Genomic DNA, 16,624 nt, shown 5'->3' on the forward strand with positions numbered 1-16,624 from the left:
GAAGTTTCTCAGAAAATATTTGTATGGTTTTAGGGTGATGTGACCGTTATTTTTCTATCATTCAATAGTAGGTAGTATTTTAACAGTAGTAGAATAGGAGCTTTTAGTTTTAATTGTATCAGAAGTGCATAAGGTTATAGGAGCTCTAAAGATAAAAAGGTGCCACAAATAGAGGGCTAGACCCGCAAAGCTAAGATGTATTGTTGGTTTAGTGGGTTCGATTCCCTGGCCTTGGATTTTATTTAATGTTTAATACGAGAACCGTCCACATCTAATTCGGTAGTTGGGCGTAAAACCCTTCTGAAAAGATAGGCATTACTTTACTTTTCACTTTTTTTATTACATTAAACTTATAATTAATATTGAAATTAATTATATTTTTACGATTGTTTCAAGACATATTTAATTACCTACGTACAAAAAATTGTAAGAGTGTCCACACAAGATCATTTTTTTGTATTTGGAATAAATAAATCTAAAGAGTAATTAAAAATACATAAATAAAATATACAGGTCAAGTGACCTTCACTAACAAGGTCCTATAGTTCGCTATACACAATCAATCATGCTAGTTGGAATAAAAGGTTGAAAAATTAAAAAATTGATTTGGTTAAAAAAAATAATTTACCCTCTTTAATGAATCAATTTAGTAAGGGAAAATTTCAAACCTCGTCCTTTGAGTTAAATTAAAAAATAAAAATAAATAAATAATGAGGCCAAAATCGTGACGTTTCCACATAAAAGAATGAGGAAATAAATAGAAATGTACTTATATATCCAATAGAAGGTCATTAACTGTTTCAAAACCATGTGCATTATGTACAATTTTTAGGGCACATCTTTTAGAATAAAAAGATTAATGCATTTTAAATGGTCTATTCTAGTTTAGATAATTTATAATGAAAGCAGATCTAAATAGATAAATGATAGAATAAATAAGAAGCATGTTTTTTGTATTCTTAAAACTAGTCATGAGGAATTCTTTAGATTTCTGTGTTACCCGTGACAGTCTCCAACCAATTCAAGGTTGGACAACCTGTTATTATTAGATTATTATAACTAGATATAAACATAAATAATATCTATTATTTTTCATTATTTATTTATAATGATATAAATTTTGACTTAGATCTGTCTGTTTGTTTGTGTAAAAGATTGATTTATCAAGCTTTAGTGTATCTTACTTGTACTTTATCCATTTAAGTCTTCATTATAATCAAGGCGTCTCCGTAGCCGAGCGGTTAAGAGACTAGACCCGTAAAGCTAAGATGTATTGTTGGTTTAGTAGGTTCGATTCCCCTGTTCTAGGCCTTAGATTTTATTTAATGGTTAATATGTGAATTTAATAATAAAGTATATAGGTTTAGAATTTTTAGATTTAGATTTTGAAAAGGCGGGACGGGACCCATGCAGCCACAAGAGGCCTATTGTATCTTCCCCTTTAAGTCTAGTAGATGCCTTCCCTTCTAAAAAGGTTGAGGACTCTCCCTAAAAGTTCCTTCTGCGCCACAATCTCCTTTGTTCTCAAGGTTCCAAAGATATCGTAGTGCAGTCTCTTGATTGCAAAGCAGGTGAGAGGCCGTTTCCTCCTCTTCCTAGCACAATCTGCACGAAGGTTCCGAGCTAATAAGCCTTATCTTGTGCAGGTGCTTTCTGAACTTACCGTGTCCTGTGAATAGGCCTGTAACCAGAGTAATCTGATTCCTGCCCAAGCCCAAAGTCTCTTTGTTTACATAACAAGGGCATGACACTCTTGCCGTGTTTGACCCAGTTCTTTTCATGTACTCTCCAGATCCAATCTCTGGGAGCCTCACGGACTGGATATATGTTTAGATTTGCTAGTATTTCTGAAGGAGTATTTTTTATAGATTCCACAATATACTTTTACAGATCCCCAGGACTGGATTTATGTTTAGATTTGCTAGTATTTCTGAAGGAGCATTTTTTATAGATTCCAAAATATACTTTTAATTATAACGCATATTCCAAAAGTTGCCAGTAGTCGAATTCTAATACTGATTGCCTCTCAAATTTTTGATTTTTGTTTTTGTCTGTTTGTGTTTTCTTTTTAACCATAGATCTTAATTTGGACCCACACTTTTGGCAACACACGATTTAGAAGTCATTAAAATTTACAGAAAGTGGATAGGGCATGTTGAAACTGAATAATTACTTAAAATAATTTTATAAAAGATATCCTTGATATTCCCTGATGTCTTTTTTATGACTTAATTGCCAATTAATTAGCAATCAAACAAGATATGATGAAATACGGTAATTAAAAAAGAAAAAAAAAAAGTTCACTTCTATTTTTAGGTGTACCATAAATTAAGATATTAAGTTTTTCTTAATAATTTTGAAAATATCTGGTCAAAAAAATGTATCAAATGATGGTAATAAATTATTAACATTAGGAAGGCATACCAAGTAAAAATAGAATTAATTATATAATGGTTGTTACACCAAATTTGGTTGATTAAATTGGTAACAGGTTGGTTATTAAATGTACATTTAGGTGGCGGTGGTATTTATTTCAGCAAATGCCATTAATATCTTCATTTCATATCAAATAATATTATTACGTCAGCAGCTATTTTTGGAAGTTTTTTTTTTACTTTTATTAATTTATATTTTGAAGCCCAAGTAGAAGGTAAGAAAGGTTAGCCAGTTGACAGTGAAATAGAAGCTATGGCAGTACCTTAAGACTTATTTGATTCTACATTTGGTATTTGGCCGACTGATTAGTGTCCTTTTTAAATCTAGGGATTCTTCATTGAGATATCCTAGATCAGTGGTCGGCAAACTCATCGGTCAATAGAGTCAATTATCAACAGTACAGCGATTGAATTTTTTTTTGGAGGGGGGAGCCCAAATTTGGAACAATATAGGTATTGCACTTGGTTATTAAGTAATTATTAAGTTTGTGGGATAAGAAATAACTACTAGAAGTAATAAAATATAAAATACAACCAAAAAAAAGTTGAGAGTAAACGATTACCAATTATGTGCTGGCTAACTCTGCTTTTATTGGTCGGGGCGTGGCCCACCAGACCGCCTACATTTCACACTTCTAATTCGCCACTCTGATTGGCCAATTTTTTGTTGTTAATTATTTCGAGGAAAAATACTATTTAATTTTTTTTTACTAACTTTTATCCCATAAGTATTTGATAAATTATCGAAATATGCCATAAAAGAATTAAAATGTAAAAATCACCAAAAAGATAAATAAAGATAATTCCTGCATTATATTTTTTATGTAAACCGCCATTTTCTTTATTTGCACCAACTACTGGTGTTAAGATCTAAAGTAATTTGCATTTTCAAAATTAATGGTCTTTTCATTGTTTGTTTTGTTTCAGAGTGTCGGAGTGAGCTAGTGGTACGATGGTGAATGTTACTTGTGACGTAGTGGTGTTAAATTGTGTAAAAGATTAGTTTTGCATTAGTTGTTAGTAACGAAATAGTTTAAAGATCGCGAGTGTTGTGTAGTGTTGTTAAAAGTGCACAGGATATTCCCAGATTTGCTGAGACAACATCGTACCCAGCTGAATTCCAAAAGGTATATATCTCATGCTTATTTTAATTTCTACATTAAATTACAAAGGAGGGGATTAGGGGTTAGTGAATTACTGGATTCCAATGCAGAGAACACTGGTTCGAATCCAGCTTGCTGGCCCTTAGATTTTCTCTTTCTAGGAGCTTTTTGCAGCTCACTGTCCGGTGATGGTTAGTGTGTACTCTGTGAATTCTTTACCATATTGTAGAGGAAAGATAGCTCTATAACTGATATAAATTGCAATGTTTTTGTTGTAATTGTTGATGAGATATAGAAGGTTTTGATATAGATTTTGGTGGCTTTCAAATTCGTTCATATTTCTAACTTTTATAACTCTTTTCGTATTGCTTAGTATTCAATGAATTCTTTACCAAATTGTAGAGGAAAGTTAGCACTATAACTGATAAAAATTGCATCGTTTTAGTGATTATAGTTATTGAGTTATAGAAGGTTAAAGTTTGGAGGTTTTGCATTTCGTTAAAATTTAAAACTTTTATATCTCTTTTAGTATTGCTTAGTATTCAATGAATTCTTTACCAAATTGTAGAGGAAAGTTAGCACTATAACTGATAAAAATTGCATCGTTTTAGTGATTATAGTTATTGAGTTATAGAAGGTTAAAGTTTAGGTGGTTTTTCTCAAATTAGTTCTAAAATTCAAACGTTTATACCCCTTTACGTATTGTTCAGATTTTAATGAATTCTTTACCCATCTGTAGAGAATAGTTTGCTGTATAACTGATACAAAATTGCAATATTTTAGTGATAATAGTTATTGAGATATGGAAGGTCAAATTCTAAATAAAATATAAGGCTGTTGCCGGTTTTTCGTTGAACATACTTCAGGAGAGACGTTTGCCCCACATAAGTAAGGCCCCCTCTCTGAAAGTGTTAATACTAATAAGTCTTATAAGTCTTAACAGGATTTTGAAAGTTTGGCTGGGGCTTAGTAATATTGTTCGGCATAAATGATAGCCATACTTCGCTTTAATGTTTAACTAAAAAGTGGAACGTTGAAAAAACACCCAACTTTGACAATTTTTTTTTCTCTTTTTCTGTAAAAGTGAAAATTCCCAATTTTTTTTAAAAATATAGAGCAAATCCTTATTTATAACTGTAATTTTTTTGTGCAATAACCCAGATGTCTAGCAACAAATATTGGACAAACGTATTATAATAAATGTTTTGTTTACAAATATAAAATTTGTCACAATAATATAGTACTTGTAAAGCTACTAGGCTTTTATTATATCTTCATTTCCTGTTTACTTTCAAGATATTAGTATTTTCACCGTATCTTGAAAAACACCTACAGCCTTTTTTTTCCTTACTTAAAACTTTTTCCCACCATTTAGTTGTGGGCGATCTTTTTGTTTTGGGTAGTATAAAATGACAATAAAGTAATCGTTACAGATTACAGGTTACATAATTGTAACATGCCCTTCCTCAAACAGATTTTTTTGCCGACAAACTTTGTTTACATTTCCATATTGCAATTTGATTTTATTAGTGAATTAAAAAAAAAATATATATTTTACGTGAAGCGAATTTAAAGTAGATACAAATACAAATAAAAGGAAAATTTTTTATATTTTCCTCAACATAGTGAGTTTAAATGTTGACATAATTTGTGAAAACTGTACGCACAGGTAGTTTGCCAAGTTACTTTATGTTGTTTTAGACCTTAAATTAAAATTGAAGTAGGTGTTTTTATTGCCATCATAATATAAGCTACATCGCTTTCGTTTATACTATGAGGTGCCATATATATCTTACAAGTTGTTTTTGTTTACATTCGCTTGTTTATACGCTTAGTTCTGTCAGTTTGTTTGTCGCATTTTATGAGTAAAATAGTTCTATATAAATTATTACATGGAGATTATAGCGTTTACTTGATTATTTTTTAGGGAATTCTTATACAGGGTGATCCATTTAAAACGCACCAATCGCTAATAACTTTTTAGGAAAGCGGAATTTCGAAAAAACCCACGAAGTAAACTATATGTTTTTTTTGGTTTAGTTTGCAAATTTTCCACCCCCAATGTTGTATCTTCATTTTTTGCGGAGTTACAGCCAAAATCCTGATTGGGGTTACATAAGGACCACTAGTTTTGACAATTATTATGAAAACTACATAAAAAAACTGTGAAAAATGACGTTGACCCCGTTTCGATATCCCTAATATTAGTTGAGATATTTATGATCAAAGTTACAATTTTATCTATTCGTGAACGGTTTTCGATATTAATTTTCCACCAGAAATACACGTTTTGGGAGGTCCTCTGATTGCAAAAAATGTTTGACTACATTTTATTTAAAAAAGTGTTATGATGTATTAAGTATTGTGAATGACTGCACCCGTGTGATTCGAACTGGGGATCTCCCACACTTACAAAGCCACGCTCTTGACCACTAGACCAACACCCTGGCAAGATATTCTTACCGTAATCATAGGTCAAGAAGTCTTGTATACGGAGTACATTAAAATGATGTGATGGTAGCTTTTATTTGATGATAAAACAAATTTCTCCTGATTCACTCACAACCATTACATTACTCTACATTCTTTAAAATGTTCAATTATTATTATTTTGTTCTTTGCGTCTCCAATAACATTTTTTGCAGTCAGAGGACCTCCCAAAACTGGTGTATTTCTGGTGGAAAATTAATATTGAAAACCGATCACGAATAGATAAAATTGTAACTTTGATCTCAAATATCTCTACTAATATTAGGGATATCGAAACGTCATTTTTCACAGTTTTTTTTATGTAGTTTTCATAATCATTGTCAAAACCAGTGGTCCTTATGAAACTCCAATCGGGTTTTTGGCTGTAACTCCGCAAAAAATAAAAATACAGCATCGGGGGATGGAAAATTTGAAAACTAGACAAAAAAAAACATATAGTTTACTTCATGGGTTTTTTCGAAATTCCGCTTTCCTAAAAAGTTATTAGCGATTGGTGTGTTTTAAATGGTTCACCCTGTACGTATAATGGATTCTACAGTTGGTTGGTATTGAATTGGAACTGAAATCGTTACAATTCAAAAAAATAGGAATTAATAATTTTAATCGTTAAGTTACAGTCAAAATATGAATTTCATAGTTCTGAATGTTTTTTTAAATATTTTGAACCAATAATACCAAAATAATGTTGCTATTTTGAGTTCGTAATGCTTATAATTTTTGTTCTATTTCACAAAAAAATAGTTCTGTTCACACTTGAGCTTACCATTAATGTTAAAATTCTGCTGGACATTATTGCATAATATTTCCTCTACTATTAAAAAAAATATATATATAAAAACATTCACAGCATGAAACCTTGATTCAGACGAAAATATTCATAAGCCATGAAACTGTAGAATGTGGCTCTATATAAGATAAAGAAGATAATAAAATAAAGTTCTATAGCCTCCATATTTTTAATGGTGGGGAAACGTATTAAAGTACATTCCACTTAATACGCAAATCGAGACCATTAAATTTTAGTACATCTTAACAAAAAAAATAAAATAAAATGAAAATAAATAATAATAATAAAATAAGTTTTTCTTAATAAAATAAATAGTTTGGATAAGCAAATAAATAGGAATTTATGGATCTTTATTTTAAGTAAACCAATTTATTGTTTAAGGTAAATGTTTACGCAAAAAAAACTAATCTCTTCCAATAATTAATGCTATGGATTACTTCTCAGAAGTGCAGTATTAATAAATATTCGCTTTAATATAAAAACCTTTTGTTAATATGGCCCTAAACTATAATATTGTATATTGGCTATCTTCTTGTAGGTAGTTGATTTTATCCATGTTTATTTGTATCCCTGATCGGTTTCGCACTTTCATCCATCATTAGAGGTAGATTAATATTGTTTATATACACTGCTCCACAAAAAAAGTGGCTCACTTTAAAAATGCGTTATTTTTTTTTCTCTGTAACTTTTTATTCTACATTTTATTTTAGTTAGCAAATATAAGAAGTATAAAGTTACGGGAAGGCTAAAATAAAATTAAAAATGATCTAAAAGAAATGAAAACCTTTAATTTAACAAAAAAGTACTTCTCGGCAAAAAAAGAATTTGAAAAAAAAATGTATTTCTTCCGATTAAAAAAGAGAAAAAGAATTTTAGTAAGGTGTATTGCTCGCATTATTGCATCCAATCTCCTCGGCATACTCCTTATTAAAGTTCTCACGAAATCTTGTGTTAATTCCTCCCATATCTCCACCAGAGCACCTCGCAACTCTTCTAAGCTCCTGGGAGGATTATTTCTCCATCTTAATCGCCTACCCAGCTCATCCCAAAGATGTTCAATTGGATTTAAATCCGGGCTGCGTGCTGACCACCTCAAAACACGAATGCTAGTATCCTGTAGATATTGAACAACACAGGCGGCAGTGGCATTATCTTGCATAAAAATAAAATTCTCCCCAATAAATGGTGCATAGGGTATCACATATTGCTGCAAAATTTCTCTCACATACAAATCTGCATTCAAGATTGCCCTGTTGAACACGTGGAGCTCAGTCTTAGCCTCCATAGAAATCCCAGCCCACACCAGCACTGAACCACCTCCGAATGGTAGTCTACCAGAAATATTGCACGGAGCGTAGCGCTTCCCAGGCCTTCGGTAAGCTCGTCGCCTCCCATCAGATGCATAGAGAGCAAAACGGGACTCGTCTAAAGAGAGAACGTTTCTCCAATCGTTCTCAGACCAGTTGCGGTGTTCCCTAGCGAACTCTAGACGGGCTCTCCGATGGTCTACGGTGAGCAATGGTCCTGTGGCTTGCTTCCTAGAGCGTGAATTCATTTCAGCAAGCCTTCTTTCGGCACTGAGTGAAACTCCACGAACAGTAAGCAGTGTTTGAACTGTTTCAGAAGCATTTGTTTTACGATTTCTTATAGTGTGAATTCTAATAAATCGGTCATCTAGTGCTTCTGTGGCTCTTGGTCGACCCGAACCTTGTCTACGAGTGCAGAGGCCTGTCTCCCGGTAACGATGGATGGCTCTACGGACGGTGGTCTCAGGCAACCCTAACGTTCGTGCTGCGTACCGCTGACTCCGTCCATCCTCAACTATTGCAATAATACGGGCCACTTGCTCTGCTGTAATTGAGAGTTTGCAATGCTTTCAGCTTGAAAAAAGTCTAAACGCAACTGTAGAGGTCAATAAATTTATTTACTGTTGAGGTAAAGTTCACGTTGTTGTTTACACAAAAAGACCGAAGGGGATTAAACGAGGAATTGCTTCTCTATATACAAGAAACTTTGGGCCTTGATTCGATTAATTGTTCCCTGACAGTTTATGAAAATAATTAAAACTAATAATCTTTCCCCAAAATGTGATAAAACAAAAAATAAACGCTTTTTTCAAAGTGCGCCACTTTTTTTGTGGAGCAGTTTATTTTTTAATTGAACGGAAATACAAGTATCCGTAAGAGGAAATGGCTACAAATCATTATTCAATTTTTAAAAATTATTTTAATATTGACGGTGCTGAATATTCATTATTATTATTTTGTATAAAATTTAACAGCCCATAAAATACTGTGTAATTAAAGGAAGATTTTTCTGCATTGCCAATAAAAAGCAATCAGGTGTCCCATCTAAAATAATATATTGTTAGAAGATATAAAATAAATGAGCATATCTCACGAGGAAGTATAAATCTACGTAACTATAAATGAATTGATCAAGTATTAATTTAATCCCTATTAATGGCATTAGTATTGGATTTTATTATAGTATTAGATTGTACGCTTCTTTCATTTATTAGAAGATTTATTTTCATTATTAATTTACCTTTTATTTCATTTTATTATTGTATTTTTTTGTCTTCCCAATTTTTATTTTTTAAACGAAGATGGTTTCTTAAACCGTGTGTTTACAAATTAAGGTACCACAATTGCCGAGCGGTTAAGAGTGTAGGACCCGCAAAGCTAAGATGTATTGTTGGTTTAGTGGGTTCGATTCCCGATGTATAGATAGACCTTGGATTTTATTTAATGTTTTTATATGAGAAATTTATGTTAATGTATGTTTGTGTTATGTCGCCTCCGCCCTCGGCACCTAAATTGGTTGGTAGACGTGTAAAGCCTGTCTGAAAAAATAGGCGATTATTTTTTTTTAATTTTCTTCCTTTATTATATTCGAAAACAAAAATTTTTAATTCGTGTTTTTTGAAAATTGGCCTGTGTGCATCTGTCTACGAGGGTCGTTTGAAAAGTCCGTGCAAAGTCAGAGAGATAGCACCACCGGCGCGTATCGAGGTTATGTTTAGTTAGTAGCATCCCTTGGAAGAACACACACCAAGTTTCAGCCAGATCGGTCTATTTCTTTGTGTTTGGCATTCGTTTGAATCGAGGAAGTCGAGTGATTTTCAAAAAATGGACGAAAAAGAATTTCGTGTGTTGATTAAACACTACTTTATGAAAGGCAAAACGCCTCAAGAGACTAAAGAGAAGCTTGATAAACATTATGGTGACTCTGCACCTTCGATTAGAACAGTTTACAAGTGGTTTCAAAATTTTCGGAGTGGCCATATGGGCACAAGTGACGCTGAACGTTCTGGACGCCCTGTTGAGGTTACTACTCCAGAAATCATTGATAAAATCCATGATATGGTGATGGATGACAGAAGAGTGAAGGTGCGTGAGATTGCTAGTGCTGTGGGCATCTCGAATGAACGGGTACATAATATTTTGCATCAACATTTGGAAATGATAAAGCTATCCGCAAGATGGGTGCCGCGATTGCTCACGCGTGACCAAAAACGAAATCGTGGTGAAGTGTTGCAAGGACGGTTTGCAGCTGTTCCAGAAGAATCCGCAGGACTTTAAGCGTCGTTTCGTCACTGTGGATGAAACATGGATACATCACTACACTCCTGAGACCAAAGAACAATCTAAACAATGGGTTACCAAGGGGGAATCTGCGCCAAAAAAGGCGAAGACCGTTCCTTCGGCCGGAAAGATTATGGCGACTGTCTTTTGGGATTCGCAAGGAATAATCCTCATCGACTATCTGGAAAAGGGTAAAACTATTACAGGTGCATATTATTCATCGTTATTGGACCGTTTGAAAACCGAGCTGCAAAAAAAACGCCCACGATTGGCCCACAAAAAGTCCTTTTCCATCACGACAACGCACCAGCTCACACCTCAGCAGTTGTGATCGCAAAATTAATGGAAATAGGGTTCCAACTCGTTTCACATCCCCCCTATTCTCCAGACTTGGCTCCCTCGGACTACTATTTCTTCCCCAATATGAAGAAATGGCTGGCGGGAAAAAGATTTTATTCAAACGAGGAGGTGATTGCAGAAACGAATGGCTATTTTTCAGACTAGGACAAATCCTATTATTTGGAAGGGATCAACAAACTAGTGCAGCGTTGGACGAATTGTATAAGCCTAAAAGGAGACTATGTTGAAAAATAAAAAAGGTTTACCACAAAAAATTAAGTAGTTTTTATTTTTGCACGGACTTTTCAAACGACCCTCGTATCAGTCTGTGAGTGGAGTGTGTGGCCAGCAAAACTCATTTTTCGAAAAATGCTCAGTAAAAACAAGTTTTGGGTTTGATGCCATCATCAGGTTCTTTGTAATAAGTTATTCGACAAAGTCAGCCAACTGAAACTGTCACTTTATTGAATCTATTTTTTTAATTTTACAATTAGTTTTTTAAATTTTATTTTCAAAAATAGTTCCTTACGCATTCTTTCCTAATTGGTACAAATATTTTACATGAATTGTTCTAAAAATTGTTATTTAAAACCTGGAGGTTTTTGTTGAGGAGCGTTAGCTATCTGTCGGCAGTAGTTTTGACTGAAATGGCCTGTACAGTCCGTATGTTTGTAGGTTTGGCTGAACCCCACAGCTCTAGTCCCGTAAGTCCACATAGGTTTGAGAATAGTGTTTTACATCAAGCGTTTGAGTTCAATGGGTAATTTGGAGCGTCGTTCAAGAAGACTTTAAAGTAGTTTCGCACGTTTCGTCATTGCTTTTTCTGATAAGTGGGTACCTAGTGAGTAGTTTGTCTATAAAGAGCCCAAGGTAGTGACACGAGATCTGTGTAAGAAAGAGGATCGCTGTTGAAGAAGACAGAAGTAGACAGGAGCTCCGCCGAAGAGAAAACCTGGCATTTCTGTGGGTTCATTTTAATCCGCCACTTCTTTGCCCAGGATTCTATTTTACGTATGTGTGTCTGTAACTTGTATGAAGCTGATGAAGGATGTGTTCTTGTAGCTATTAAGGCTGTATCATCATGAAAATTCCAAAATTGAACGTTTAAATTAAATTAAATTTAAATGATTATAAACTTATAAGTTATCTTTTTCAATATTACAGTTTCTCCTTCTTAACTGGCGCTGCAACTCATGCAGAGTCTTGGCCTCCTCAAGACGTGCGCGCCAGGCGTCTCTTTCCTGCGCAGCCGCCCTCCAGTTTCGGAATCCTAACCTAGATGCCGCATCCTTTGCCAAACTATCTTCCCAGCGCAGCTTTGGTCTGCCTACCCTCCCTGGATCCTTGCATGTTTCCTTCCAGCACTTTCTTAGGAATCTCATCTTCACTCATCCTAGCTATGTGTCCTGGCCCATCGCAGCAGTCTACCAAGCTTTATGACTTTTACTATATCAGGGATCCGTGAAGAGAGTGTACAATTCCTGATTTTTTCTATTTCTCCAATTCGGTCCATCGCGTGAACGACCATAGATTGTACGGAGTACCTTCCGTTCAAAAAGCGGAAAGGGCCCGTTCATCTGCCTTGGTCATCGCCCACGCTTCGCAACCATAACTCAGCACTGGTCGGATGAGGGTTATGTATCCCTAGAAATGAGTCTACTTTTTACATGCTTTACTAAGGCCAAAGTAACATTTGTTAGCGGCCATGATCCTTTCTATTTCTGAACCAACTTGGTTCTCACTGTTTACCAGTGACCCAAGATAAGTAAACTCATCAACCTTCTAAAATTTATAATGCCACATTTCGTGCGCATATACTTGGTCTTCGCTTCATTAATTACCAGTCCTAGTCGGCTAGCTGCTGGCTCTAGGGATAGAAAAAAGTTATCTTTTTCTATATTAAAGTTTACAATCACAATTAACACGCGCTTTAAAAAAACAAAATTAATCCTTTAATAAACAACATACTTATTTCACAGAAAATTTGAAAAATTTCATGATTTTTAAGAGAAAATCATGCTAGAATTCGTTCAGCCAATCAGTGATTTGATTTTTTATTATTTCCGTTTTCTTCTCCCAGTTAGAAAATTACTAGCTGACGTCAACACTATAAAATCTTCAAAAACTTCTGACCTATTCACACAAAAAAAATGATTTCATCTCATAAATATTTAGTTAAATTTAAAGTAAAATTCTGAAATAATAATAAAAACAAAAAATGAACACAAAGATCCGTTATAATTTCTGTAATTGAAATTGATTGCACTATAATAAAATGAAGTGAACAAAAGGCCTTTGTAAGTGGACTAATGGTATTGCGCTATTGCATCAGATGACGCCTTTACAAATATTTATAAATATGACCTTATGAATAAATAATATGAATAATAAAAGAAAACGAGAATAAAGCATAGATAGCCCCAAGGGTGATATTAGTGAATAATTAAGATATTTGCTACAGATATACACACAGATTTTGTCGATATATATATATATATAAAATAGTCAGTGCCAAGAGTATTGCCAAATCAGAGTGGGTGTTATTACAGAAGGGTCAAGGTGGCTGTGGAATCGTTACATTTCAATTATTACAATTACCTAGATCTGTTATTTGTTATTATTTCTTTTTTAAATTTATTCAAATATACGTTGTAAATATACTTTAGAATTGGAATTATTACAATGTTTCTTCGAATGGCCGAAAGAGATGATAATGCCCTTCAGAATTTGAGCAAGTAGAGATCTTCGTTTCCGTATTTACTCAAAATTTTAAAATAATTTTCTCTATTTCTTGACATAAAAATAGATAGATTTTTACTGTATTTTATTTGGAGGAGTTGGTTAGGAGTGTTCAGCATAAGACTACCCGTTACTTCGGCAGGCGATTCTGGGCATCATTTGCAACAAAAAATTCCATATAAACTATGGCTCGATTCGGCTCCGTTTTCGAAATCCAACTCTCGATAAATCGAAATCCAAGGGACTACAAGAAAAATTCGAATTATCGAGAGTTCGAATTATCAAGAAGTTTGAATTATCAAGAAGGGGAAAAAAATTCGAATTATTAAGAGTTTTTATCATGTATATACGAGGTGTGTTCAAAAAGTAACGGGAATTTTCGTTTTTTGAAAAAAATATTTATTTATTCATCTACATTAATATTGTCGCCTTCAAAGTAGTCCCCTTCGCATACAATACACTTGTGCCAGCGCTTTTTCCAATCCTCGAAACACTTCTGAAACTCGATCTTTGTGATAGCTTTCAGCTCTTTCAGCGATTCGCTTTTAATGTCATCTATGCTTGTAAAACGACGGCCTTTTAATGTTCTCTTTATGTTTGGAAATAGAAAAAAGTCACATGGAGCCATGTCTGGCGAATATGGAGGCTGGGGCATCGTTAAAGTTTTGTTTTTGGCCAAAAATTCACGAACAAGCAATGAAGTGTGAGCAGGTGCATTATCGTGGCGCAAAATCCATGAATTGTTTTGCCACAAATCCGGGCGTTTTTTTCGGATTGCTTCACGCAAACGGCGTTGAACTTGTAGGTAGTACTCCTTATTGATTGTTTGACCTTGTGGCAAGAATTCAAGATGCACTATGCCATTAAAATCGAAGAACACAGTGAGCATAACCTTCACATTCGACCGCACTTGTCGAGCCTTTTTCGGTCTTGGCGATCCAGAATGCCTCCACTGGGACGATTGAGCCTTAGTTTCGACATCATATCCGTAAACCCATGTTTCGTCACCTGTTATAACACGTTTCAGTAGATCCGCATCGTTGTCGACTTCATTGAGTGACTCTTGAGCAACTTCCATTCTCCGCTGTTTTTGTTAGAAATTCAACAATTTTGGAACAAATTTTGCTGCCACACGTTTCATACCCAAAACATCCGAAAAAATTTCATGGCATGAGCCAATTGATATGGCAACATCATCAGCGACTTCTCTGATTGTGATTCGGCGATCGTTCATAACCATTTCTTTCACTTTTTTCACGTTTTCATCGGTTGTTGATGTGCTTGGACGTCCAGGTCGTTCGTCATCTTCAACGTTTTCGCGGCCATCTTGGAAACGCTTATACCACTCGTAAATCCTTGTTTTACTCATAGCAGACTCACCATATGCCTTTATTAACATTTCACACACTTTATTACACTTTATTTCATTTTTTACGCAAAATTTAATACAAATTCTTTGATCCATTTTTTTTAACAAACAAAAATCGCCAAGCTCGAAAAACACGTCTAACTTTAACGGCTGCCACTTAAGAAGTAAACAATGAATATTACTGAAAATTTTACCGTACTTCAGGGGCATGTGTACCAACATAATAAAAAAAAAATTTTACAATCAGACTCTCCAAACCCGCGAAATTTAAAAATTCCCGTTACTTTTTGAACACACCTCGTATGTATGTACATACGTATGTATATTGAAAATACGTATGAATTTACCTAAGTTTTAGACATATATAGCCTCAAGTAAAAAAGTAAAAATAATGAAAACGACAAAAAAGAACAAAAAAATTACATATGTATTAACATTTCAATAAATAATAATATACATATGTACCTAATTAAGAAAATGAAGAACAGTTTTTTGTTACAATGTGGCTTGACTTAGTCAGTGACTTAGAATTGTAGAAAGCGTTGATGGTGGAATATTGAAAGTTTTGGCGATATCTTCTTTTTTTCGAACCACTTTTCACGGCCACGATACTGTTTTCTTTGTGGGACACAGTAAGGGAGACGTACTTCCTATCGTGACAAACTAAGAAAGAGAATTGGAAAGTTAAACTGGGCTGGAAGGAGGGAAACATTACGCAGGAAATGAACAATAAGCGGAAAATGAGAAGTAAACATTACTCGGGAAAATTCGAATTATAAAGAGGTGAAGGTGGCCTCGTTCGAATTATAGAGCCTTCTCTCGCCCTGTTGTTAAGAAAAGGATTTCGAATTATCGAGCGTATAACACTGAATTTTTTCGATTTACCGAAGTTAGCAGCAGTAGAGTTCGAATTATCGAAAAATTCGAATTATCGAGAGTCGACTGTATTTTTAATTTTATGTTTTTTCAAGGTATATCGCTACTTTTTAACAAACAGTTGTCTATATTTCTCAAACTATTAAAGCTACAGCAATTTCAATAAGCTCATTAGAAAGAAGGTTAAATTTCCTTTTAAATAAGCTAATTTATAATTCAAAATAATAATATTAAGTAGGGAAGGGATTAACTATGCGGTTAGCGTACTCGACTCCCACGCGGAGGTCCCGGGTTCGAATCCAGTTGCTGACCCTTAGATTTTCTCTTCCTAGGAGCTTCTTACAGCTCACTGTCCGATGATGGGCAGTGTTGTCTGTAACGAGAGAACACTGTCCGGAGGCCGGCAGTGCACTGAAAAAAGCTCCGGGCGCCAATAACCTTAGATGTAGATATTAAGTTTTTCACTTTGTGACCCAAACATAAGAAAAATAGCAAGTTTCTAATTTTTTTTCCAAAAACTTTGACTTTATTTTTCTCAAAAATATTATATAAGTTTAAAACGTGCACTATTCATGAAAAAACATGTAGATACAAACACCTTTCGAAAGGTATGCAATGCATTGGGGTTATTTTAAAAATTGATGCAGAAATCTCTGATTAATTGCAAAAAAAAATAGGCCTCAAAACAGCGTCGGCATTATGAAAGGAATTCACCTACCATAAGAATATAACTGATCAGAAACATCAAATCCAGTACCATTTTTTGCATTAATCAATTACAGAAAAAAGTTGTGCGTTTGTTGAGCTTCAAGACCATATGGATTTTTTTGGTTTTTAATGAAACCCTACCCCGAACAGAGGGGGTGTGAATGCAGAAAACTGGGATTTTGCGTAACCGA

At 34.2% G+C, this 16,624-nt stretch overlaps 1 protein-coding gene across 1 annotated transcript in view; it reads left to right on the plus strand.

Annotated features, from left to right (window-relative positions):
- LOC141447257 (uncharacterized) overlaps positions 1-16,624 on the plus strand; it is a 245,541-nt gene that overhangs the window by 23,005 nt on the left and 205,912 nt on the right. The window contains exon 3 of the mRNA XM_074114596.1: positions 3,363-3,562. The gene's annotated coding sequence lies outside the window, so the exon portion shown is untranslated. The remainder of the gene's footprint in view (positions 1-3,362; positions 3,563-16,624) is intronic.

Source organism: Rhodnius prolixus, unplaced genomic scaffold (assembly GCF_049639745.1).
Source record: "Rhodnius prolixus isolate KJV_2025 unplaced genomic scaffold, Rpr scaffold_7, whole genome shotgun sequence".
NCBI lineage: Eukaryota > Metazoa > Arthropoda > Insecta > Hemiptera > Reduviidae > Rhodnius > Rhodnius prolixus.